Raw genomic sequence first — 25,926 nt, forward strand, 5'->3', positions numbered from 1 at the left:
TTTTTTAGTAGAGACGGGGTTTCACTGTGTTAGCCAGGATGGTCTCGATCTCCTGACCCCGTGATCCGCCCGTCTCGGCCTCCCAAAGTGCTGGGATTACAGGCTTGAGCCACCACGCCCGGCCTCTGTTTTCTTGAGTCAGAGATTCCAGAATGTGTTGGCAAGTGAGAGTAGACATTAATAAATAAATAAAATGTATAATACTTATGGTGTTACATAAAACAGTTAAAGGTTAGAGAGTGAAATCAACATTAATACAGGGTGTTCCAGAAAGGTCTTTGTGATAAGGTGTCACTTGAGCAGAGCACCTAAAGAAGTTTGAGAAGCCTCACAGATATCTGTAGGGGGAATATTGAGATAGCTGGTGGATATATGAGTCTGGATTTAAAGGAGAGGTTGAGACGGGGGCTATCAATTTAGAAGTTGATATTTCATGTGTGAATAAATGAGATTCCATCAGAAATGAATGTGGATAGAAATAAAAAGAGAAGATAGCTTCTAGGAAATTAGGGGGGCAGGAACAGCAAAGGAGAATGAGCAGGGCTCACTAAAGAAATAGAAGAAGAATAAAGGGAGAATTGATTCCTGGAGATCAACTGTTTCCAAAACAGTGAGAGATCAAGTGTGTCAAGTAGTGCTCATGGATTGAGCAAGATGAGGACTGCATATGACGGATAATTATGGCATGTTAGGTTACTAGTTAATTAAAAGAGCAGTATTAGAGAGTAAAAGAGAATGATGGCGAATAAAACTGGATTAGCTTGGGTGAGATAATGATATAAGAAGTGAGGGCAGTAAATACAGTCAGACTTTCAAATAGTTTTGCTATCAAGGAGGATCAGAGAAATGGGATGACAGTGATAGGGTCAGGGGATAAAGAGCAGTATGACTTTTAAACTGAGTGCTATTGTAACATGCGTATTCTGATAAGAAAAATCCATTAAAAATGTATTATGGAAGGTCGGGTTATGAGCGGTGGCTCACACCTGTAATCCCAGCACTTTGGGAGGCTGATGCGGGTGGATGGTTCAGGAGATCGAAACCATCCTGGCTAACATGGTGAAACCCCATCTCCACTAAAACTACAAAAAAATTAGCCGGGCATGGCGGCGTGTGCCTGTAGTCCCAGCTGCTGGGGAGGCTGAGGCAGGAGAATGGCCTGAACCCAGGAGGTGGACCTTGCAGTGAGCCGAGATCGCGCCACTGCACTCCAGCCTGGGCGACAGAGTGAGACTCTGTCTCAAAAAAAAAAAAAAAAAAAAAAAAAAAAAAATGTATTATGGAAAACAGAGGAGAAAATTGGACAGCTTCACATGATTGAGTAGGTACCGGATTCAGTAAACTGGTGGAGGACTAGCCAATAAGAGCACAGAGTCCTTTTTTGATGTAATGTGAGGGAAGGCAAGGCACATGGATGCACATAAAATTAAGCTGATCTATTAATGTGTAATGACAGAAACAGACAATTTGCCTCTGTTTTGCCTCTATATTCTTAATAAAATAGGAGGAGTATCAGTGAGAAAAGGGGCAAAAGTGTTACATGTCACTAGCAGTCTTCAGGTTTCAATTAACTGTAGGAAATTTTACCATAGCAAATTTCAATAAAGGAAAATGACGTCCCATCACAAGTTCATCACTCACACACATTTTACCTATTTATCTACCTCCCTTTCTCTCTACTATCTATATATATCCACCTACTAATCTACCTCTTGTAAAGGCCTGGTATTCATAACTCCTAAGCAGGTATTAGTCCTCTTTTTGTTATAATATTTACCTGTATTTCTGAATTGAAGGAAACTGCATAAAATGACAGAAAAGAGAAATGACACTGTGCTTTGTGTTCCATTTAATAAAACCGGACACTTACAAGTGATTTTAATAGATTCAGTTTCTGCTCTCTTCATAGAAATAGTCTGGTGGTATAAATAGGTCTAAATTTCAGGTTATAGATATTTTTTTTAAAAGGGCGCGCTGCCAGGCATCTTTGCGTAATGAGAGTTACAACCCTGTGTTTTTCAATAAAATCAGCAGCTTCACTGACTAGCTAGGAAACCCACACGCTTTATGCTATAAATCATAATTACAAATCTATATAATTGAAACCTGAGCTAAGTTGGGTGGAAAATTGATTATCTGACATAGTAGGGAAGAAGGTTTATTTTAAAATGTGAAACCATGCTTAGCTGCCAATGTAATTTGATAAACTTTCATGACAATTATCTGGAGATCCTGGCATGCTTTATGTAAAGCAGCAGTAAACATCATCATATGTCACTAAACACTGGGTTCTTGAAGACCTTTTCCAATTTATAAATAGTAGCCTTTTATTTCAAAAACATATTATTTTTCAAATAATATTTTTCTTATTTATTGTCAAACTAAATTATACATGTCAACTAAAATCAACATGACATGAGTCACAGCAATTATATCTCCCAAGGAAAGAAAATATAAATGTTTCTTTTCTAAATGCTGATGCTAGAACTCTGACAGTTGAGCTCTGGTTATTAGCAATCATATAAATATAAATGATGAATATTTTATCTTTTAAAAATTAGATATGTTATAATTTTTATTGTTATGGCTCTTTCAAATTTGGTCTTGAGATCTGTCTATTGACAGTGGACAGTCACAGACTAGGAGAGCCCTGATGGGTGACGAGTTAGATTCAGGTGTGTGTGTTGGGTGAGACACAATGAGGAGGTGAAACCAAATGCAAGAAACAGAAGAAATCTATTATTCACAGGTCCCAGAGAAGTCAGGCATGAAGGCAGAGGACCAATGGGAAGTTCCTTGGAGTTCAACCAGCTGGTGGAGAATGTGAGTGAGTGTGTGTGTGTGTGTGTATGTGTGTGTGTGTGTGACAGAGAGAGACAGAGACAGAGAGAGACAGAGAGAGGATATGTTGGGTTTGGGTTTTGGGCCAGTGGAGATGAGAAACAAGTGGGTTATAATAGCAAAAAAACACAAGGGGAGAGGAAGTCTTAACTAGGCCACCTGCATGACTGGGTTTCAAATAGCTTACGTCAGGACCAAAAATGGATGCCAAGTCAGCGACTATATTAAACAAATTTATGATAAGGTATTACAAATGCCAAGTATAGTGTATGGCTTCATCCTTTACAGTTTTCTCATATTATGATATCTTTTTCTAATACAAAAATATTTGAGATAATTATAGATTCACATACAGTTGTAAGAAATGAAAGATTCCATGTACTCTTTACCCAATTATCTCCAATGATGACATCTTGTAATATTATAGTGAAGAAAAATCAGAATACTTATATTAATACAGTCAAGATACAGGAAAGTTCCACCACCACAGGAATCTCTCAGGTTGGCTTTTTATAGTCACCACCAACTCCTACCCCATTCCATTCCGGAATTACTACAACCACTAATCTGTTTTCCATTTCTATAATTTTGTCACATCAAGAATGTTGCATAAATGAAATCATACTGTATGCAACCTTTTGCAGTTGGCTTTTTCACTCAGTATATTTCCCTGGACATTCAATCAAGTTGCTGTGTTTATCAGTGCTTCATTCTTTTCTATTTCTAAGTGTACACCATGGTATGGATAAACCAGGATTTGTTTAACCAGTCACGCATTGAAAGTCATCTGGGTTGTTCACAGATTTCCACTATTATGAATAAATGTGCTAAGAATATTCAGTCACATGTTCTGGGGTAATACATATTTTCAATTTTCTGGGATAAATTTCCCATAGTTCAATGGTTGGATAGTGTATTAGTTGCACTTGTAACTTTATAAAAAGAGTTTTCCAGACTGGCTGTACCCTTTTATATTCCGACCAGCAATGTATGAGTGATCCAGTTTCTCTACATCCTTGCCAACATTTGTTGTTGTCATTGACCTTTATTTTAGCTATTCTGATAGGCTTGTAGTGAAATCCCACTGCTGTTTGATTTTACATTGCCCTAAAGATTAATGATGTTGAACACCTTTCAAAATGTGTTTATTAACCATCGGTATAATCTCTTTGGTGAAATGTCCCTTCATTTGTTTTCGCCCATTTTCTAGTTGGATTTTATTTTATTATCAAGTTTTTGTCATTCTTTACATATTCTAGAAACAAACCATTTGTCAGATATGTGATTTGGATCTACTTTCTCCCAGTTTCTAGCTTTCAATTTCACCATCTTCTCATTGGCTATCATAGGGAAAAATTTTAGTTTTGAGGATGTCTTATTTATTTATTAATTTTTCCCCTTATGGAGCTTGTAATTGGAGAAATCTAAGAAATGTCTGTTGAGCACTATGTTAATTTTTGTGTAAGGTGTGAGTACCTTGACAGGAATTGCAGGAAATCTATAGATCAATTTAGATAGCGCTGACATCCTTACTATATTGAGTCTTCCAGTCAATGAAAATGGCATATGTCTTTATTTATTTACAAATTGTTTAATTTTGTTATTTTCTGCATATACATCCTAAATAGGTTTTGTTAGATTTTTATTTTAGTTTTTCATTATTTTGGAAGATTATCAATTGTATTGAGTTTTAAATTTCAGTTTCTACATTTTGTTGCTAGTATATATAAATACAATTGATTTTTTGTGTTATTCTTCTATACTGTGACTTGGTGAATTAATCTACTTATACATGCTTTTTTTTGGTAGGTCTCTTGGAGTTTTCTAGTAGACAAACCTGGTCTGAAAATAGGGACAGTTTATTTCTTCCTTTACATTTTGTATATATTTTGTTTCTTTTGCTTGCCTCATTGTACTGCCTAGGACTTTCACTAGTATGTTAAATAAGAGTGGGGAGAGTGGGGATTCTTATGTTACTACCTATTTTAGGGGGAAAGTATACAGTGTTCATCACTGAACATGATGTTAGCTATAGGTTTACTATGTAAGCGCTTTACCAGGTTGAGGAAGCTATTGATTCTCCTAGGTTGCAAAGAGTATTTGTTTTAAATAAAGAATGGATATTGGTTTGTTTCTAACTCTACCTTGTACCAATGGACATAATCATGTAATTTTTCTGCCTTCATCTTTTAACAGATAAGATTACCTTAATGGAATTTCAAATATTAAATCAGCCTTTATTTCTGGAATAAACTCTCTGATCATGGTGTATACTTTTTGCTATATACTGATTGATTTAATTTGTTGATATTTTGTGACTAATTTAATGAATAACATTAGAATGTATTTTTACTTTCTTGTTACATGTTTTTGATTTTTGTATCAGAGTAATGCTGGCTTCATAGAATGAGTCTGGAAGTTTTCTTTCATCTTCTCTTTTCCGGAAGAGTTTGCAAAGGATTGGTGTTAACTCTTCTTTAAATGTTTGGGATAATTTACCAGCGAAGCTATCTAGGCCTGAAGATTTCTTTTAGGACGGTTTTAAACTATGAATTCAATTTATTAAATAATAGTATATGACTATTCAGATTGTCTATTTCATCTTTGGTAAATGTTGGTAGTTTTTTTATTTCCTAAATATGGATAAATTTCATTAAAGTTGTTGGAATTATGTGTATAGAGTTGTTCATAGTACTGCTTTATTTCTTTAATGTCTGATGTTATCTGTAGTGATATTGCTATGGGTTGCATGAATATCTTTTGAGATTCCAACTTATTTATAATTTTAGCATATCACTTCATATAATTTTCTTAGTGGTTTTAAATAGGAATTTAATATACATAGGCAACTTATCACTGTCTACTGGTATAAATGTTTTACTACTTTAAGCAAAGCAAGCAAACCTTATGTTTTAAAATGTACTTGAGACTTGTTTCAGTCAGATATAGGAAGACACATAGACATAGCAATGACTGCCATGAAAAACTATTTTATACTCACAGATCCCTAAAAGCACAAAGCATAGTATGTCATACAGGGCCACATAGGGAAGCACCAGTGTTGTTCAGGAAGCTGTGAGGGGGGAAAAATAATGGGCAAGAACCTATATTTTGCTTTTTTATGGGAAGAAATACAGGTGAGGTAAGCAGACAAAGCAAGTGCAGGACTGGTTACTTTGAATAATTTCATTGGGCTCTGGCTTGTAAGGGCTATCTCGTGTTGACTAGTCCCTGGCCTTGGGATGATTAGAGTAGAGGAATATTGGTGTGGAGTGTAAGAGCCTGATAGAAGAGGTGTGTGGGAGTATGGGCTCTAGATTGGTTACTTTGCATTTATAGATCCTCTCACAGATTATTTCTTTACTGTCTCTAGAAATTAGCTAACCCTGAGAGGGGCAGATCCTCCCCAGTCAGCAAGACCTCAGATATCAAAGCATAAAGAATACAGAAAATAAGAAAATATAGTCAATATACCTTAATTCCATTTAGATAACCTTATACTTCCTACACTTTATAATATCAATGTCTTAAGACATTCCTTTCTCTGTCTCTCTCTCTCTCTGTTTCTCTCTCTCTCTCTCTCTATGTATATATGTAACATGTACAAGGCAGTATAATTTTTACTTCAATCATCAAATATGATTTAAGAGATGAAGAGAAGCAGGGCAGTCTATTATATTATTCTTTTTATCCATACTGATATTCTTTCTTTTTAAGTCTTTTTTAAAAAATTATTTCTTATCTGTTTAGAGAACATTCTTTAGCTATTTTTATGGACTGGTTTGCTTAAAATAAATTCACTTTCTTTCCCTTTATATGAGAATATCTACATTTTCTCCTCATGTATAAAGAATATATTTTCTGAATATGGAATTCACAGTTTACAGTTACTTCCTTTCAGTATTTGAATAATGTATACCGCTTCCTTCTGACCTCCATGGTTTGGGATGAGCAATCTACTGTCATTTGAATTGGTGTTTCCCTATAAGTAATTCACTGTATCTCTCTGGTTACTTTCAAGGCTGTTTTCTGTGCGTGTGTCTTTAGTTTTCAGAAGGTTAATGATGATTTGTCTTGCCTTGAATTCCTTTTGCTTTATACTGATTGGAGTTTACTCAGTCTCTTGAATCTGTAGGGTTAGGTGCTTCATCAAATTCAGCAAGTTTTCAGACATTGTTTCTTTGAATAATTTTTCATTCCCACTCTCTCCTCTCCCTCTGGAGCTCTGATGACATACATTTTAGTTCTTTTGTTATTTTCCTACAGGTCCCTGGTACTCTGTTCATTTTTGTAAAATTCCATGTTCTGTCTGTTGTTCAGACCATGTAAATTATATTGATCTCTCCTCACTTTCACTGATTCTATACTTGATCATCTCCATTCTACTCTTGAGCCCATCTGGCAAGATACATATTTAATGTATTATATTTAATCAGTTCCATAACTTCTATTTTGTTCTTTATTCAACATTTTTTTCTGAGATTCTCTACTTTTTCATGTTTCATAAGAATTCAAAAGTGTTTCTTGAAGCAAAATTTGTAGAGACTCATGCTGCCTCATCGAAGGTGGTGAGGGAAAGTTTTGCTTCCTGCTGTGCCCCACTGACACCAAGATATGAGATGGGAGGCAGTAGAACACCAACTAGCTCACTTCTCACCACTTCATTTCACCTCCTTCACACCAAGTGGGAATAAAGGCTCAGTTTCCACTGGTCTTTGATCACATATGGGAAGAAAGAAAACAATGCCAGCTACCCTGCCTCAAATTCCTTCATTCTTTCTTGCTGATGCTTGATGGGGTATAGGCTGTGGTCCCCACAGGGCTACACTCAATCCAAAGGGTTGAGGTGGGGCATGGCCTTGCTTTATACCCTAGTGGATCTTGCCAACACGGGTATGGAAAGAAAAATTGATTGCTTACTAACCAACTTGTACCACTTTTCTCAGTCTTATTGACAACTAGTGCAGATATTGGTGGCTATTCCCTCCAGGCACCAGCTCTTTAAATTTCATTGTTCCTGAGTGGAAATGGAATCTCAACTTGTGACTTAACCCTGTTGGTACTACCCTGGTAAGGTACTTGGAGATACATCTGTTTCTATCAGGAAGAAAATAGAAAATAGCTCCCTTCACACCTCTACCAACACCATTCTGGAAAGAGAATCACAGCACTGTGTGCTTCTGCTGGGGGAATGGCAGATTACTTCCTTACTCAGTCCCATCAGCACCACAGACAATACAAGGGGAAGGGAATCAGAGTGTGCTGCTTCTAAGGCATGAAAGTGCTCAGGGGTGGGGTGGAAAATCAACGGCCTGCTTGTCCCCACTATAACTATTGGAGTGGGTGACATGTGGTTTTACTACTGATGCTTTGATGGAGTAGGGTGGGTGATGTCAGAAAGGTTTTCTGTTGTTAGGCCACTTTTCTCCAGGTCCTTTGGCTAGGGGGAATAGGTTTTAGGGGGAACTTTTTTGTCTTTACTTGTTGGTAGTTCTGGATGGGAGCCTTCTGGAGTACCTTGTCTAAGATATACGAGACGTGATAAGAAAATTCAGGGAACTCACTGTTGTGTCATTCTTCTTCTTCTTCTTTTTTTTTTTTGAGACAGAGTTTCACTCTTGTTGCCCAGGCTGGAGTAGTGCTTTGGTGCAATCTCGGCTCACTGCAACCTCCGCCTCCTGGGTTCAAGTGATTCTCTTCCTTCGGCCTCCCTAGTAGCTGGGATTACAGGCACCCACCACCACGTGCAGTTAATTTTTTGTATTTTTAGTAGAGACAGGGTTTCATCATCTTGGCCAGGTTGATCTGGAACTCCTGACCTCAGGTGATCCACCCACCTCAGACTTCTGTAGATTCTGAGGTCTACCTGTCATTTACCTTTTTTCTACCTTTCTGCCTTCCTATGCTTGTGTGTTGTATTATGCCACGGGTTTTCAGTTGTAAGTGGGAGAACTTGGAAGGAATTGGGATACGCTATCTTGGCCAAACCATAAGTCTGATGAATAAAAATGTTTTAAAAATATTTTGTCAAATATGATTTTTTTCCATTGCAATATTTATAAGCAATTCACAATACATCTTTTTCCATATATTATTATTTTCTTAGTTCTATACTTTGAGTTAATGAAAGTGTTGCTAAAATTAAAATGTAAAACTCAATATAAGTAAACTATTATGGATACTTAATGCCACTATCAATAACAATAACGAAGTGTATTTATAAGTGACAATAGGGATTTTTCTAACCACAGGAAAACTTCAGTATCACTACAGTAGAGTCGTGATCTGACTTAATTTTCCATTGACTGTTTCTGTTCATAGAACATGCTATGGTAATTACCTGAGATAGCAGTGAGAACTGTTAGGATGCTACTGTGAATAGCTAGATGTATTTATTTCCTGTGGCTGCTGTAACAAATTACCACAAACTGGATGACTTAATACAACAGGAATTTGTAGTCTTACTGATCTGGAGGCCAGAAGTCTGACATCAGTATCACTGGGCCAAAACTAAGATGTTGGCAGGGCTGTACTCACTCTGTATTTTCTGAAGGAGAACATGCTTCTTGCCTCTTCCAGCTCCTGGTGGCTGCCAATATTTCTTGGCTGCATCTGTCCAATCTCTGCCTCACCATTACATGATCTTCTGCTATGTGTGTCTCAGAACTCCCTCTGCTCTCATAAGGATACATATGACTGAATTTAGGGTCTACTTGGATAATTCAGTGTAATCTCTTCATCTCAAAAATCCTTGGCTTAATCACATCTGAAAAATCTTTACAATATTAGTTAGCATTCACAGGTTCTAGAAATTAGAATGTGGGAAAATTAAGTTCTATGTTGTTGTAGATCCAAGTTCCCCTTTTCCTTGCTGTTTGTCACACATCCTCTGATCATTCTTAGCATCTAGATCTATATTACTTAGCTCTTGATTCTCTCAACTTTCAAAGGTACAAATGGTGTGTAGAATCATTCTCATACTTCAAATCTCTTCGAATTCTTTTTCTGTCTTCCTTTTCTGCCACCAGCATGGGAGAAAGTTCTCTACTTTCACAGGTTCATGTGATTAGATTAGGCCCACCTGGATAATCTCCCTTTTTAAGATCAACTATGCCATAACACTGCTGTAATTTGGATATGGTTTGCTTGTCCCGGCCAAATACTATGTTGAAACTTGATCTCCAGTGTTGGCGGTGGGGCCTAACGGGAAGTGTTTGGATCATGGAAGAAGATCCCTCATACATAGATTAATGCCCTCTTTTGGAGGGTGTGGTGAGTTTCCATTCTATTGGTTCCCATGAAAGCTGGTTATTAAAAGAGACTGGTACCTCTCCCCCTCTCTCTTGCTTCCTCTCTCACCATGTGATCTGCACACTCTGGCTCCCCTTCACCTTCATCCGTGTGTGGAAGCAGCCTGAGGCTCTCACCAGAAGCAGATGTTGGTGTCATGCTTCTTGTACAGCCTACAGAACCATGAGCCAAATGAACCATTTTTCTTTATAAATGACCCAGTCTCTGGAATTTCTTCATAGGAACACAAAGCAGATGAATACAATAAATAATAAATAACAAAAACATAAGAGTGATATTTCATAACATTCACAGGTTCCAGGAGATGTGACCTGGAATCTTGAGGCTGTATTAGTTTCCTGTGACTGCTATAACAAATTACCACACAATGGGTGGCTTAAAGAAAAATAAATTTATTCTCTTAGAGTTCTGTAGGCCAGAAGTTAGAAATCAGATTGTTGGTAGGGCTGTGTTCTTTCTAAAGGCTCTAGGGGAATGTTTGTTCCTCGTCTCTTCAGAATTTTGGTGGCTGTTGATATTCATTGGCTTGTGACTGTATCCTTCTTTAGTCTGTCTTCATATCGCCTTCTCCTTTGTGTCTGTCCAAACACCCTCTGCCTTTCTTTTATAAGGATACATGTGATTCTATTTAGGGCCCTCCTAGATAATCCAGCATAAACCTCTCCTATTAGAATCATTAATTTAATCATCCCTTTTGTTATATGGGGTGATTTTTGCCATATAAGGTAATAGTCATAGTTTCTTGGGATTAGAAAGTTGATATATTTTTGAGGCGGGGGGTATCTGTTTAGCTTATCAAACTAGGTGACAGATAAGATGATAATTTAAAGTAGTTTGGCAGAGGTAGATGTCATGTTAAGAAGAGGAATATTCAGGATGCATTTTTTAAAAATGTTGGTAGCACTTGTTGACAGGTTGGTTGGGCGATGTGAGAGAAAGGTGAGAGCAAGGATGACACCATGATATCTTGTGTTAGTATCTATCATGGCAGAGTTGCAATTCATGAGACAAGTAAAACTGAAGGACAAAGTGTTTTGGAGAGATTTATTTTGTTTTGGGACATGTAAAATTTAGAGATTTCAATTAGATATGTAAATATAGATAATATGTAGGCCATTGAATTTTTAAGCCCAGATTTTAAAATGTTTGTGGGTTGGAAAAAAATTAAAAACTTGAGAATGACTAACAGACACATGGCATCTAAAACCATGAGCCTGGATGAGATCACCTATGGTATGAGCACAGATAGAGATCCATAAAATTCATCATAGATTGCCGTAAAAGAACCAAACACCATGTTCTGTAATACTTCAACATTTAGAGTATTTGAGATCAAAAGCCACAAGCAAAAGAAAGCAACACTTTGCAGGATGTGAGGTAGGAAAACAGCTAGGATAGTGTGATATCCTAGAAGGCAACTGAAAAACTATTTCAGGCTGCAGGGGTTGAGGTGAGGTAAGATTAGGAGAATGAGTTCATAGTTAAATTTGGCAACACAGAGATCATATAAACCTTGATAAGTGTTGCTTTGATACAGTGTTAAGAAATAGCCTGATTGAACTGGCTCAAGAAAAAAAAAGTGGGAGGTTTGGAATCGGAGTACTTAACTCTTCAGGTGTCATCAATTTTTAGGAGCTTTAATATAAAGGAAAGACACAAAATCGGGTGATATCTTGTAGGAGATGATGTGAGGGTAAGAATTAATTTTTAATACAAGTAAAATTGCATAACTTTATATAAAAATTAGAATAATTTAGAAGAGAAAAAATTTATGAAGCTACTGATAAAAAAGGATATCTGGAGTCATCACAGATGGAATCAGTGTACAATTATATACGGACCTAAAGAAAAGGGTAACAGGAATTCATCCACTGTAACAGGAGGGAAGGCAGACCATATGGTGACAAGTACAGTCATCTGTTTCATTGAGATTGTGGAAACTTTTGGAGGTTCTCATTTGATTGCCTGTAGCCTGTATTTTTCTCAATGAATTAGTACTCTAGGTCATTAGTTAAAACTGAGAATGTAGGAGATTTTGGAGGTATGAGGAAGGAGTTAGGTGGATGGAATTGTCAAGAGTGAGAGGGCTCAGGAAATGTAGTATGACTGCAAGAATTCCTTAGGGAACAATTTATATTTAGTGGTCATGGATTTAATGTGATCCCTTTCAGCACATTTGTATATTTTTATTCAGCTATATTTATCTGAACAGAGACAGACATAGATGAGCTCGCCATTCACAATTACAACTATTACATAAGGTAGAGGAAAGGGATACTGAGGAAGCAAGGAAGATGAGACTATATGCAAGAGATTTATTATACCTATGGACCATGAAATTGACTTGGTGAAGTGAAGGTATGAGAAAGGGCAAGTTGTGAGCATGTTCCAGAATTGCAGTACTAGAGGGAATGAATGAACTGGAAAGAGAGGAGGTGGGAGTAAGAGAATGAGACACTTGAAATGGAGATTATGGAGGGATTGAAGTTGTTGGAAATGAGAGTACAGAGTCTGAACATAGGCATGGCCAAGTTGGGTAAAGAGCGGGTAACTGAGGTAAAGTACAACAATTATAGAAGAGATCAACTATGTGGATATTGAAGTCAAACAGAATTTTAAGAAATATAGTGTTGGAGCTAGAGACATTTTCTTTGATGGCTGAAAAATCAAAAGTAGAGATTTTTAGGAGAGAGGGAGAATGGTCTAGAAGCAGAAATGTAGAAGAAGGAGGACACCTACCTTACCTCCATACCCAGGATTGTGAGTGTGTGGGAAAAAGCCACAGCTTAGAAAGGCTGTAGGGGAAGAAGTATCTACTCAGGGAAGAGTCAGCTTCCGAGAAAGTACAGAGAAAGTTCAGATAAGTTGATGTAGAGAATAGGCAGTATTTTTCTGATGATAGAATATGAGTTTGAATTAATGGTATGGTGAAGTTTTAGGATTAGGAAAGGAGTGAGAACTATGGTAAAAAAAAAAAAATGCAGATGTATGCTGTACTTTGGGATAGATATGAATGCAAAGGATGAAGGATGACCCAAAAGAACTGGTATTCACATGGTAACAGAATAAAGAGAGATAAATGTATAATAAGATGCTTCCACATGGAAGTAAGATAGATAGTGGTAGGAAAATCTCACACCCCCAGCTACCTTTTGGAGATGTGACATTGGAGATGGGACAGAATTGATAGCTTTGAAAATAAACATTACATATAAAGATTTGCTGATGGCCTGAAAATAATCCACTAATTATTCAACACACTCTAATTACCTAAACCTATGTATATACTTTGCTGTATATGGGCTTAGCAGTCCCAAAATTTAGCCCTCACTAATAACACACTAATGTCATATGTGGAGAGTTTGCTAATGTACCCAGGAATTGAGTACTCAGTTGCAAAATAATTGTCTCATCATTTGCCATTTTACTCCTACTAGTTTTCTTCCTGATGAAAGTTGTGACAAATATCACAGCACCATTTATATGCAATAATAAAATGAACAATAGTCAACAATGGCTTCTTCCTCTCCTTGACAGGGGCAGGGATTCCAGCATATGCCCAGTGCTTCAGAAAGGATACCCATTATAGCTACCAGAAGTCAGGAAGAATTAACAGTGACAAAAAGTAATGTGTGGTTGTGCCCCGTCAAAATAGGAAAACTCTAAAATGAATGTTTTCATAGAATGCATTCATCATTTTCCTTTTATGAGATAACTGAAAAAACATAAATCTAATCCTTTCTGTAAGAATTAATTTTGACTTGCCCACAAAGCTGGTGACAGTAGAGAGTTTCATTTGTGTACTTATTTCCTACTCATGCAGACATGACAACTTCTATTCATTTAATATTACATTTAGACTTAAATATACATAGGAATGTTAGCTAAAAGAAAAAAAAGATAATTTTAATTCAGTTGTAATTAAATTTTTGACATATCAGATAGAGCTCCGACTGCATTTGATGGATTGATTTTCATTTTAAACTCTTCTTATCCAATATATTTTGTTATTTCCAGATATTTTACTTTAAATTAAATAAAGATTTGAAATAATAAAATATTTTAATTAAACTTACTGGCTGAATATAATATCTACCTGGAATTAGAATTTGATATATTTTTCCAATAAAAAGTAAATATAATAAGCAACTTAATATGTGTTTATCATAAAACAGAACTTTTCATATTTAAAGTGCACCACACAGCTCCTAATGCATGGCTTAGAACATATTTTAGCTTATCAGAGTCTGAGAATTAAAACAAAAATTCTAAGCCTACAAAATCACATTACAAGGAGGTTTTAAACAACATGTTGATATGATCCAATTTATTTTTTGTTACAAAATATCACTCTGGGTTCTGTGTGAATAGACTGCATGGTGCAAGACTAAAATAAAGGAAGCTGTTGCAGCAGCTCAGGTGGTGTAGACGAGGGTCTAAGTGGTGGAGGTAGTAAGAAGTGGTCAGAAATGTGATACATCTTGATGGCTTTACTATCGGTATTTACTGATGTGCTGGAAATTTGCAGTGAGACAAAAATAAATTAAGTACAACTCCTAAGTTTTTGGCAAGATAAAACTAGATATATAATGGTGCCATTAACTGATACGGAAAAATCTTTGGGGAGTAAATTAGGAAGAGGATGAAGGGGTAAATATATCAAGAATAATATTTAGTTTGAGAATTGTACTGGAAAACCATGTGAAGAAGAAAATGTGCAGTTATAACTCAGGAGAGAGTTTGTAGTTGAAAATATGAATAAGGAAGCCACAATGTATAGATGGTATCCATAAGACTGCAATAAATGACCAGGAGGATAATATAATTAAAGAAGAGGCAGGAGTGAGTCCACAATCCAGCCAAAATTTAGAGTTATGATAGCATGTAAGAGCAGAAAAGAAGACTTAGAAAGAGTGAACAATGACAGATTAGAAAAAAAATAGTCAAGTGAATATAACATTTCAAGAAGGAGAGAAAAGTCAATTATATTAAATGCTATTGAGAGAGAATGTAAGATAAAGAAAATAACCTTTAAATTTTGCAGCATGGAAGCCCTGATTTTTTTTTAACAAAAGCAGTTTCAGTAAAGTTGACTGGATTAAGTCTTCAATGAAGTAAGTTAGAAAATTGGTGGTAAAGAAGTACAGACCATGAATACAGACAACTCTTTCTAGGAATTTTGATTCGTAAGAGAAGTAACTGTTTGGACGATGGGATAAAAGTATTTATTTATATATATTGATATTGTAACGTGCTGGTATATACTGTAGGAATAATCTAAAAGAGGGAAACATTGATATAGGTAGATATAGGTGACCTGAGGAATAACTGAGGGGTATGATTATTGAAAAACTAGAAAAGGTAGAATCTAGGGTTCAAATAGAGGGGTTGGCTTTAGATGGTGGCACAGACAATTTAGTCTTAGTAATGGAAGTAAAGTCAGAGCTTTCTTTTTTGCTTTCTTTGTCTTCCAGCCATGTTCAGCTATTTGTGTGCAAGTGTAGAAAGGGCAGAGAGTTGGCTTGTGCCTGATGTAGTAGACTGGGTCATTGTTCCAGATATTTCACTCCTCTTTATTATTAGGTAATCATGGCCCTTGCTTTGATTTTGATTTGACATTGATGCATCCCATGTTAAGGTAGGCAGAGTATATTTCCCATCTCCACTGATAATGAGTATAACCATGTGACTTAATTTGGCCAACAGAATGTGGATTTAGGTGATAATATACAAGTTGAGAACTTAAGAGATATATTGGATTTCCACTCGCCCTCTTGTGCATCTTCTAACCACAATGAGAAGAACATGTTCTAGCTATGTCTCAGAATGTGTATATAGAGCAGTCCTTAATCTGATGCAAAAATCTAAAATGCCCAGCTGATAAGCAGATCCATGAACAAAAAAAAAAAAATAAAATAAATGTTTTGGTTGTAAGACACTGAGATTACAGGGTTATTTGCTACTCAGTATTAATGCAACAATCACTGACTAATTCATCACGGTTCTGGTTTTGCCTAGTGAATATTAATAGAAGCTGGAAGATAGACAATAAAATTGAAAGCATAAGGAAGTGAGTGACTATAATTATTGAAAATCTGTAAAGATCATTTATCAGAAGTTTGGGATACAAATGTTCAATGTACTAAAATACACATACTTGTACAAAAAAGATATGATAGATTTATCCAATGCTTTGTTGAAAATAAAGAACATATTACACATTTTCAAAGATCTAAGAATTTAGCAAAATAAAATTAGATTATCATGTCAGAACTTGCTCTTAATTATCTGTGCTATTGCTACTTGTCATGTTTGCTTTTATTTTAAGCATTTTACATTATTCTAATGATATATCAATGATTTTTCTAGGAATTAACATAAGCTAACTGTCTAGTTTTGATATCCTCCTTGTTCTGCTTTTTGTAAAGTAACAACCAAAACTCATCAAATTACTTACCCAAATTTACCTTAAATAAAAAAACACTCCCATGATCTTATAGAAATTACATGCTATGCAATAGATTTTTAATAACAAAACACAAAAACAAATGATGTCTGGAATAATGCCAGAAATGATATTTTTCAACTGACTAATTTTTTATAACTTATTATTGAAAATGTACACTTATCAGAATGAGGAAATTAACATTGGAACAAGATAATTAAATTATATATTGTATTCAAATTTGTCAATTATTCCATTGCTGTTCTTTCATTTTACAGAATACAATCCAAGATTTCACATTGCATTTAGATGCTGCCATTATCTCTTAGTCTCCTTCAATCTGTGACAAATCCTTAGTCTTCCTTTGTCTTTCACGACTTTGTCACCTTTGAAGAGTACAGTCAATTATTTTATAGAATGTACCTCAATTTGAGTTTGCCTGATTATTTTATGATAAGATTGAGACTATATGTTTTGGGGAATAATATCAGAGAGACTATTTCCCCTTTTCAGTGTCTCTTTATCATGGGATACATGATGTTGATATATTTTATTACCAGTGATGATAATCTTTATCATAGGATTGAGGTGGTATCCTGCAGGTTTCATCACTGTAATACTAGTATTTTCTGTTTGTATTTAATATATATTTCACAGAAATACACTGAGCAGATGCAAATATTCTCTTTGTCTTTGAGCTTTCACCATCTAATTTGATCATCCATAAGTGGATCTTGCTTGTATGAATTATATACTTTGTATTTCTTGAGAACACAAAACCTCAGTTGATTATATTTGTGTGTCTAAAACTGGGCTTTCCCTTGTGCTCATTTGATTCATATGTCTATCTTTAGCCAATACAAATTTAGGTAGGTTTTAAGTTTATCCTTAACTCTGTTAGTGTACATCTTCCAATTTTGCTCTTCTTTTACAAAAATTTTTTGGACATTACTGTTCTTTTGTCTTTTCATATGCATTTTAGAATAAGCTTGTCAATATCTACAAAAAAGCATATTGGGACATAGATTGGAAATTCATTTGATCTATATATCAAGTTAAAGAACATTGCCATTTTAACAATATTAGGTCTTCCAATCAATAAACATAATACACTTCCTATTTATTTGGGCTTACTGGATTTTGTTCATCAGGGTTTTGTAGTATTTAGTATATAGATCTTGCATGTGTTTTGTTAAATTTTTGTTTAACAATTGCAGGATTTTTGTTGTATTTGTAAATGACATTTTTAATGTCAAATTTCAATTATCTATTACTAATATAATTAAATGGGATTGATTTTTGTATATTCAACATAAGGAGTCTTTTAAAAAATAATTTCACCTTTTATATTCTCTACAGAGGGAACATGTGTGGGTTTGTTACATGGGTATATTGCATGATGCTGAGGTTTGGGGTGTGAATCCCGTCATGCAGGTAGTGAGCATGGGACGTAATAAGTCGTTTTTCAGTTCAATCCCCCTTCCCTCTCACCCTCACAGTGTTTATTGTTTCCCATAATTATGGGAAATTATGTCCATGTATACTCAATGTTTCTCTCCCACTTACAAGTGACAGCATATGGTATTTCGTTTTCTGTTCCTGCATTAACTTACTTAGGATTATTGCCTTCAGCTGCATCCACGTTGCTGCAGAGGAAAGGATGTCATTGTTTTTTAATGCTGCATGATATATATGCACCACATTTTCTTTATTCAGTCCACGGTTGATGGGCACCTAGATTGATTCCATATGTTTGCTATTGTGAATAATGTTATGATGAACATATGCATGCTTGAGTCTTTTATGGTAGAATGATTTATTTTCTTTTGAGTATATACCCAGTAATGGAATTGCTGGGTCAAATGGAAGCTCTGTTTTAAGTTCTTTGAGAAATCTCCAAATGGCTTTCCACAGAAGCTGAACTAATTTGCATTCCCACCAACAGTGTAGAAGTTTGGTTTTCTCCACAACCATGCCAACCATCAGGTATTATTTGATTTTTTAATAATAGCCATTCTGACTAGCATGAGATGGTACTGCCTTGTGGTTTTGATTTGCATTTCTCTAATGATTAGTGATGCTGAGCATTTTTTTCATGTTTGTTGGCTGCTTTTACATCTTCTTGTGAAAAGTGTTTTTTCATGTCCTTTGTCCATTTTTAATGAGATTGTTTGTTTTCGGCTTGTTGATTTGTTGAAGTTCCTGATAGATTCTGCATACTGACCTTTGTCAGATGTAAAGTTTGTGTGAATATTTTCTCCCAATGTGTTTACAGGTTTTTTTATGTTTGTTGGTCTGTCTCTGTGCAGAAAACTTTAGTTTAATTAGGTCCCACTTGTCAATTTTTGCTTTGTTGCAATGGATTTTGGTGATTTAGCTGAAAATTCTTTACCAAGGCCAATGTAGAGAAAGATATTCTCTAGATTTTCTTGTAGGATTTTTATTGTTTGAGGTCTTACATATACATCTTTAATATATCCTGAGTTAATTTTTGTATATGGTGAAAGGGAGGGGTCCAGTTTCATACTTTTGTACATGGCTAGCCAGTTATCCCAACACCATTTATAGAAGAGGGTGTCCTTCCCCCAGTTGCATTGTCAGGCTGAAAATTTTCCCAAGTTTTATGCTCTGCTTCCCTTTTAAATATAAGTTCCAATTCTAAACCATCTCTTTGTGAATTCCTAAAACTGAACACTCTTAAGAGCACCCAGGTCACATCTTGAACACTTTGCTGCTTAGAAATTTCTTCTGCCAGGTATGCTAAATCATCTCTCTTAAGTTCAAAGTCCTACAGATCTCTAGGGCAGGGGCAAAATGTCACCAGTCTCTTTGCTAAAGCATAACAAGAATCACCTTTATTCCAGTTCCCAACAAGTTCCTCATCTCCATCTGAGACCACCTCAGCCTGGACTGCATTGTCCATATCACTCTCAGCATTTTGGTCAAAGCCATTCAACAAGTTTCTGGGAAGTTCCAAACTTTCCCACATCTTCCTGTCTTCTAAGCCCTCAAAACTGTTCAAATCTCTACCTATTACCCAGTTTCAAAGTCGCTTCTACATTTTTGGGTATCTTTATAGCACAATTCAAATCAAAATCCTAGCACATTTGTGTGTGTGTGTGTGTGTGTGTGTGTGTTTGGAAATTGGCTAGCTGATTCCAAAATTCTTAGGTAAATTCAAAGGATCTAGAATAACTATAAAAATCCTGAACAAGAGAAAAAGTTTGAAGTATTGATGTTACCAAATATCAAGACTTACTATACAGCTATAGTAGTGGACAGTATGGTATTAGTGCAAGGATAGATGAATAGAATATTTGAACTAAATAAAATCTAGAAACAGGCTCATTTATATACTGTCACCTGATTTTGGAGAAAAACAACACAAAAAACCAATGAAAAAAAGTATGGCTTTACCCATAAATGCTGCTAGGAAAATTTGGTATACATAATGACTAAATGGAACTTCGAGTCCTATATCTTACCATACTTGAAATTATCGAGATATGTATCGTGAAGAGTAAACAACAAAGCTTCTTGGTAAAAGACAAATATATCTTCATGACTTTTTATGCCCCAGACTGTTGAGATTATAGCCAGTATATAGTACCTAAATTTCAGCTGAAGAGAGTCATCTGACCAAGGTAAAACTCCTTTCCTAAGGGCAGACTGCATTCAATGAATAATTGATGTGGAAGGTGAGGGAGGGATGTGCAAAATCCTGGCATCTTCATCCCAAATTGGGGCAACTCTGAGGAGCTATCCTAGCTTCAGTGCTAGCCACTGTGTGAGTTGACACCTTTGTCCCCACCTTCTCCGGCTACTCAATCCTGCTTCATCCTCTTCCCTCAGTGGTGTTGATCCTCAGAGCACTCCCTAATACACTTCCTACCCACTACCTTCCTTTTCAGAGTCTTCTTCCCAGGAAAACTATTCTGTAACAGTGATGTTTAAGATACTTTCAAGTGATACTTGGATCTATATGTTTACATTTTTTAAGTTATTTATTGGTGTTTTATAGAAGTACTGTGTAGAGGGTGAGAGTCCAAGCCCCAAATTCAAACCCGAGTTCCAGCATGTACTGTCTGTGAGTTCCTGGGCATAACTCCTATATATCCCAGCATATTCATCTCTAACACAGGAATATTAATGGAATTTATCTTATAGCATTATAAGGACTAAATCAATTAATATTTGTAAAGTGCTTAAAATAGTTCCTGGCACATTGTATATTGCTATTGTTCATGGTAAATGATACCATTTTCCATTAGAATGCCTTTAAGTAAATTATTATATAGGTGATACAAAGATATGCCAGAAATTGTGAAGGTAATATATGAATAACTGGAATATGGAGAGTCTTTTCTAACAGAAATGTTGAAGAAGAGTAAAATATATGAAGGGTTAGGAATGTCAAAAGGAATAAGGCTGGATAATTTTTTTATATCTATTTAAATCTAGATATAGATGTAACTGTAGATATAGATATCAACTGTTCCATAAGAAGTTATTTTTTAGAAAACTGGTATTCACCAAGATACCAAAATTATTTAATCAATTAGTAATTTAGTTTATAAAATTAAAACCATCTGTTTAGGAATTGTTTTATCTAGAAAAAAATGGATTTCATAAGAAAAATGACTATTTCTTTCTTTTCCAGTAATGTATTTCCTGGCATGTAACAGCACGTGAGAGATCTTGTTTCTTAGAAAATTGAGGAAAAGTAGGAGTCCATTTTAAAGTTAACCTATTTTCATCTATACAAATAATCCCAATAACATATATTTGTACATAGTTTTAGTGTTTAGAAATGTCTTCACGTATACAATTGTGTATGTTTATCAAAAAGTCTTATTAGGTAAAACTGATATTTTCATAATGTCCAAAATAGGGTTCATATAGGATAGAAACTAGCCCAAGCTAATACAGCTTATCCATGTTACAGTCAAAAGAAGAACACAGATTATTTGACCATAATGCTCAATCCCCATACCTTGGCCACCTTCCTAAGGTTCTAGATCGAATTTTACATCTATGTGTAGATTTGTAAAGTAGCACTTTATTCTCTAGCGCTACAGTATGTAACACTAGAGATGTAATCATGCTAAACCTCCAACTTTTTTTAAATGTTAGTCAGAGGACCCAGTACGATGTTACAGCTAATGTATTTCCACAAGTTTAATCTTGTTTCAGTAACATTTGATTCTTTCCTATTAAAAGAGAAAAAAGAATACCGCAAGTCCTATAACTTTATTAGCTTTGTAGAAGGATGTCCTTTGAAATCACAATTCACCTACACTCTTGTCTCGTTCTTGGTTATTTGACCTAATTAAATCTGTAGACAAGATAACATTTCAAAGTGAAAACCTGGCAAGTTAAGATTCTTCACTGACAGAAATACCCTTTTCTTCTTCCTGTCTAGTTCTTGTCACCAGTTTTGAATAATAATGAAAGGAACAGTGAACTTTCTAAAAACAAAATGAAGTACTTCGCTATCTATAGTATATTATAAAACTCATTCCAAGGAAATAGTTTCTAGAAACATATTTGCTTAAAGGAATAAAAGGGCTGTGAACCCTTTTTCCAATGGGAAAAATATAGTGTCAATGGCTAGAGCTCCAATCTAGGTCAACATATAACTACATCTAGATCTAATTTTACTAAACAACTGTATAAGCACAAGGAATTATAAAATTTCTGAAAGAAGGTAATGAGAAATATTTACAGAAATTATTTTTATCCATGTCCTTTTGTAATATAGAGACTAAAATTTTCGTAAAGTCAGATTGACTGGGATGATGAATAGAGGGGCTGCTATTATGAAATGGAGCAGTAGCATTCACACTTGAGGAACATATGTTAGTCGTAACAGCTGTCACTCGTTCTCCCTTACTGCCTAATATTGAACAGAATTGAATAGAATGCATTGTCACATCATATGGCAAATTAGAAGGTGCAAGTTTAGAACTTCCCTGCTGAATCAGTTCATGAGAAAATAACATTTATAAAAGTGTATCTCTTGGTCAAATACATGTTTGAAATACATATCACTTTCTCTATTTAAAAATACACACAGCATTAGAGAGAGAGAGAGAGAGAGAGAGAGAGAGAGAGAGAGAGAGAGAGAGAGAAAAGGCCTAGGAAACCCTGCCATAAAGAAACTTTGTTTAGCCAAGTATTTCTCAAATTCATTTAAGCATAGAACTTAGGGTTTTTATTTGTTTTTAATTATATTTTTGTAGCTACATAGTAGGTGTATATAACTTAGTTGTTTCTGTTTCTTTGTGTTTTTGTTTTTACAACATACTTAGGTAAACACTGGTCAAGGATAAGGTAATCTTTTCAGTTCTCAAATATTCACCAAAAAAAATGTTCTATGTTAATGTAGGAACACTTAGTTTTAAGGGTATAAATGCTTTGTCTGTTACATGATAGTATCCCTAGAGGTAATTTTTGTAATACCAATAGTGCCCAATGTCTTATGCCAATAGTGATATAAGAAGCCAAGCTCCCATTTCTGTTATACTCTTAATGTTTTATGTTCCTCAAATAAGTAGGGAAAATTCCTACAACTAGTATTATAGCATGCACAAATATCAGAGCAAGCAAAAAGTTTCTATAAAATAAACAAACCCCTTTGGAGATCTTATTATATAGAGCAGCAGGGAGCACATTATGAACTGTCAAACACACTACATAGGCCGGTGTGCATTGTTTATCTTAGAAAGCAAGTCATGGCAGAAACTAGAGAAAACAATAAGAAATTCACCAAGAAACTGATTTAAATTTGAAAAAAATATTTTATGACAATAAGAAAAATGGAAATTATAATAAACTACATTTAATTTCTATTTTTCAGGCTAAAATTCTTAAAATTGGAACACAAATGTTGGTCTCTATGTTGCATAAAAATTGCATTAAATATAACTACTAAATGTGGTATTTAAAATAAAAGTAGTTATTAGAAGGTTTATATTTTTGTTTTGTAAATATAGATTTTATTGACAGTCATAAATACTGTGTTTCAAAATAGTGAGGAAATGAATGTCCCTGAAAAAGTAGTTTAAATACTATAAAGATGTAGTTGTCCCCAAATGTAATTGCCATTAAGTAATTATTGGGATTTGGGAGGGGTTTGATAAAAATGTATTATAATTTTTACTAGAAGAATAAGTAGGTAAGAGAAAATAAACCATTTAAAAGACACTAGAAAGAAAGAAAGAAAATAGGAAAACAAAACCATGGGGTTTAAACTGTATGGCACTGGCATTAGATCTGAAATACAGATGCATGGAAAAGTATATATATGACCTGAATATCAGATAAGTCACATTGCAAACATAAATAGCAACAAAATAATTATTATTATTCAAGAAAAAAATGGAAAAGTGGCCAATTGAGGGGCATTCAAATTAGGTTTTCATTACATAGCAAAAAAGCACAATATAGATGAACTGAAAGAGAAAAATTGCCTACCTACCTGTAACCATTTCCTCATTAAAAGCAAAGGAGAAGAAAAAGAAAATGTAGGTGAATTTTCAATTGATTTCACAATGTGGAACGACATTGAAAGTGTGGAATCAATGGAAGAAATGTTAAAAACAGAAAATGGCTCAAGTATTTAATGAATCAGTAAAATTAAGTATCAGCAGACGTATAAATAGTTGCCACAAATATAACAATATTATTTGACATGAAGGCAGTTTTCAATTTTTTGCTATTATAAAAAATGCAATATCAAGTGTATTTATTCATACATTAACCATACTTTGAATATATCTTTGTTTTAATTTTTAATTTTTGCTGGTGTCTGGTAGGTATATATATCCATGGGGCATATGGCATATTTTGATACAGGCAAAGAATGTGATAATCACATCAGGGTAAGTGGGATATCCATCACTTCAAGCATTTATGCTTTGTGTTACAAATAGTCCAATTATACCCTTTCAGTTATTTTTAAATGTACAATTAAATTATTTTTTACTATAGTCACTTTGTTGTGTTAGGAAATACTAGAACTTATTCATTCTTTCTATTTTTTGGTACCCATTAACCCTCCCCTCTTCTCCTCATGGCCCCACCCCCACCCATTACTCTTCCCAGTCTCTGGTAACCATCATTCTACTCTCTATCTCCATGAGTTCGATTGTTTTATTTTTAGATCCCACAAATAAGTGAGAACATGAGAAGTCTGTCTTTCACTTAACATAATGACCTCCAGTTTTATCCATGTTGTTGCAAATGGCAGTATCTCTCCCTCTCTTTTATGGCTGAATAGTACTACATTGTGTATATGTACCACATTTTCTTTATCCATTCGTCTGTCCACGGACACTTAGGTTACTTCCAAATCTGGGCTATTGTGAATAGTGCTGCAATAAACATGGAAGTACAGATATCTCTTCAATATACTGATTTCCTTTCTTTAGGGTATATACCCAGCAGTGGGATTGCTGGATCATATGGTAGTTCTAGTTTTAGTTTTCTGGGGAACCTCCAAACTGATCTTCACAGTACTTTACATTCCAACCAACAGAACTGGCATTACTAGGTCAAAAGAATTACAGTTGCAGTTTCTTTTAATACGTTACAAAGAGTGCTTTCCAAAAACTATGTAGTAATTTGTATTCCCACAAGTACTGTTTGATTATTCCAGCTTCACTATAGAAACATTAGCGATTGTAGTTCCATTAAAAGACAAAAACAAACTTAAAAAAGGGAAACAAATCTAGATGGTCATTTTTAAAAATCACTATCTGATTATTAGTGACATTGAACATATGCTAAACCATTTTTTGGCCATTTGTACTTTCGCTTTTGTGAACTGTTGTTCATATTCCTTTTAATGCATTGCAAAGAAATAGCAAAAATTTTGAAATACAAAAAGATTCAGGTATGCCATTAAGCAATGATTTTGATTCTTTGTAAGTTAATTTTTCTGAATTGCACACTCCATAATTCAGTGAGAATAATAATAACACCCACCTGTCCCTTGAAGTTGTAGCAAATGAATTGAATTAATGACGTTTAGGATGTTTTTATAAATGGCTACAGAAAATGTAAGAGAAATTAACCCATTCTTATTGAAATGTTAGTAGTGGTTATTTATTTCAGTTAGTATTTTTGTATTAATTATGTTAAGATAACTCATATATTATATTTACCAAAACAATTATGTTTTGTATTTTTAAAACATTATCATTGTTAGGCAAATTCATACTTTTTTAGCTTTAGATTTTTAAGAAACTTCGTTAGTTCTTAGAATTTTTCCTATTCATCAACACACAGGTGGGGTGGTTAATATATAGAAGAAATAGATATAGCCT

The 25,926-nt window shown here is 34.8% G+C and overlaps 1 protein-coding gene across 1 annotated transcript in view; it reads right to left on the bottom strand.

Moving 5' to 3' along the window:
• Positions 1–25,926, bottom strand: part of CFAP47 (cilia and flagella associated protein 47) — a 434,895-nt gene that overhangs the window by 54,144 nt on the left and 354,825 nt on the right. The window lies entirely within an intron of this gene.

The sequence above is a fragment of the Chlorocebus sabaeus genome, chromosome X, assembly GCF_047675955.1.
Source record: "Chlorocebus sabaeus isolate Y175 chromosome X, mChlSab1.0.hap1, whole genome shotgun sequence".
NCBI lineage: Eukaryota > Metazoa > Chordata > Mammalia > Primates > Cercopithecidae > Chlorocebus > Chlorocebus sabaeus.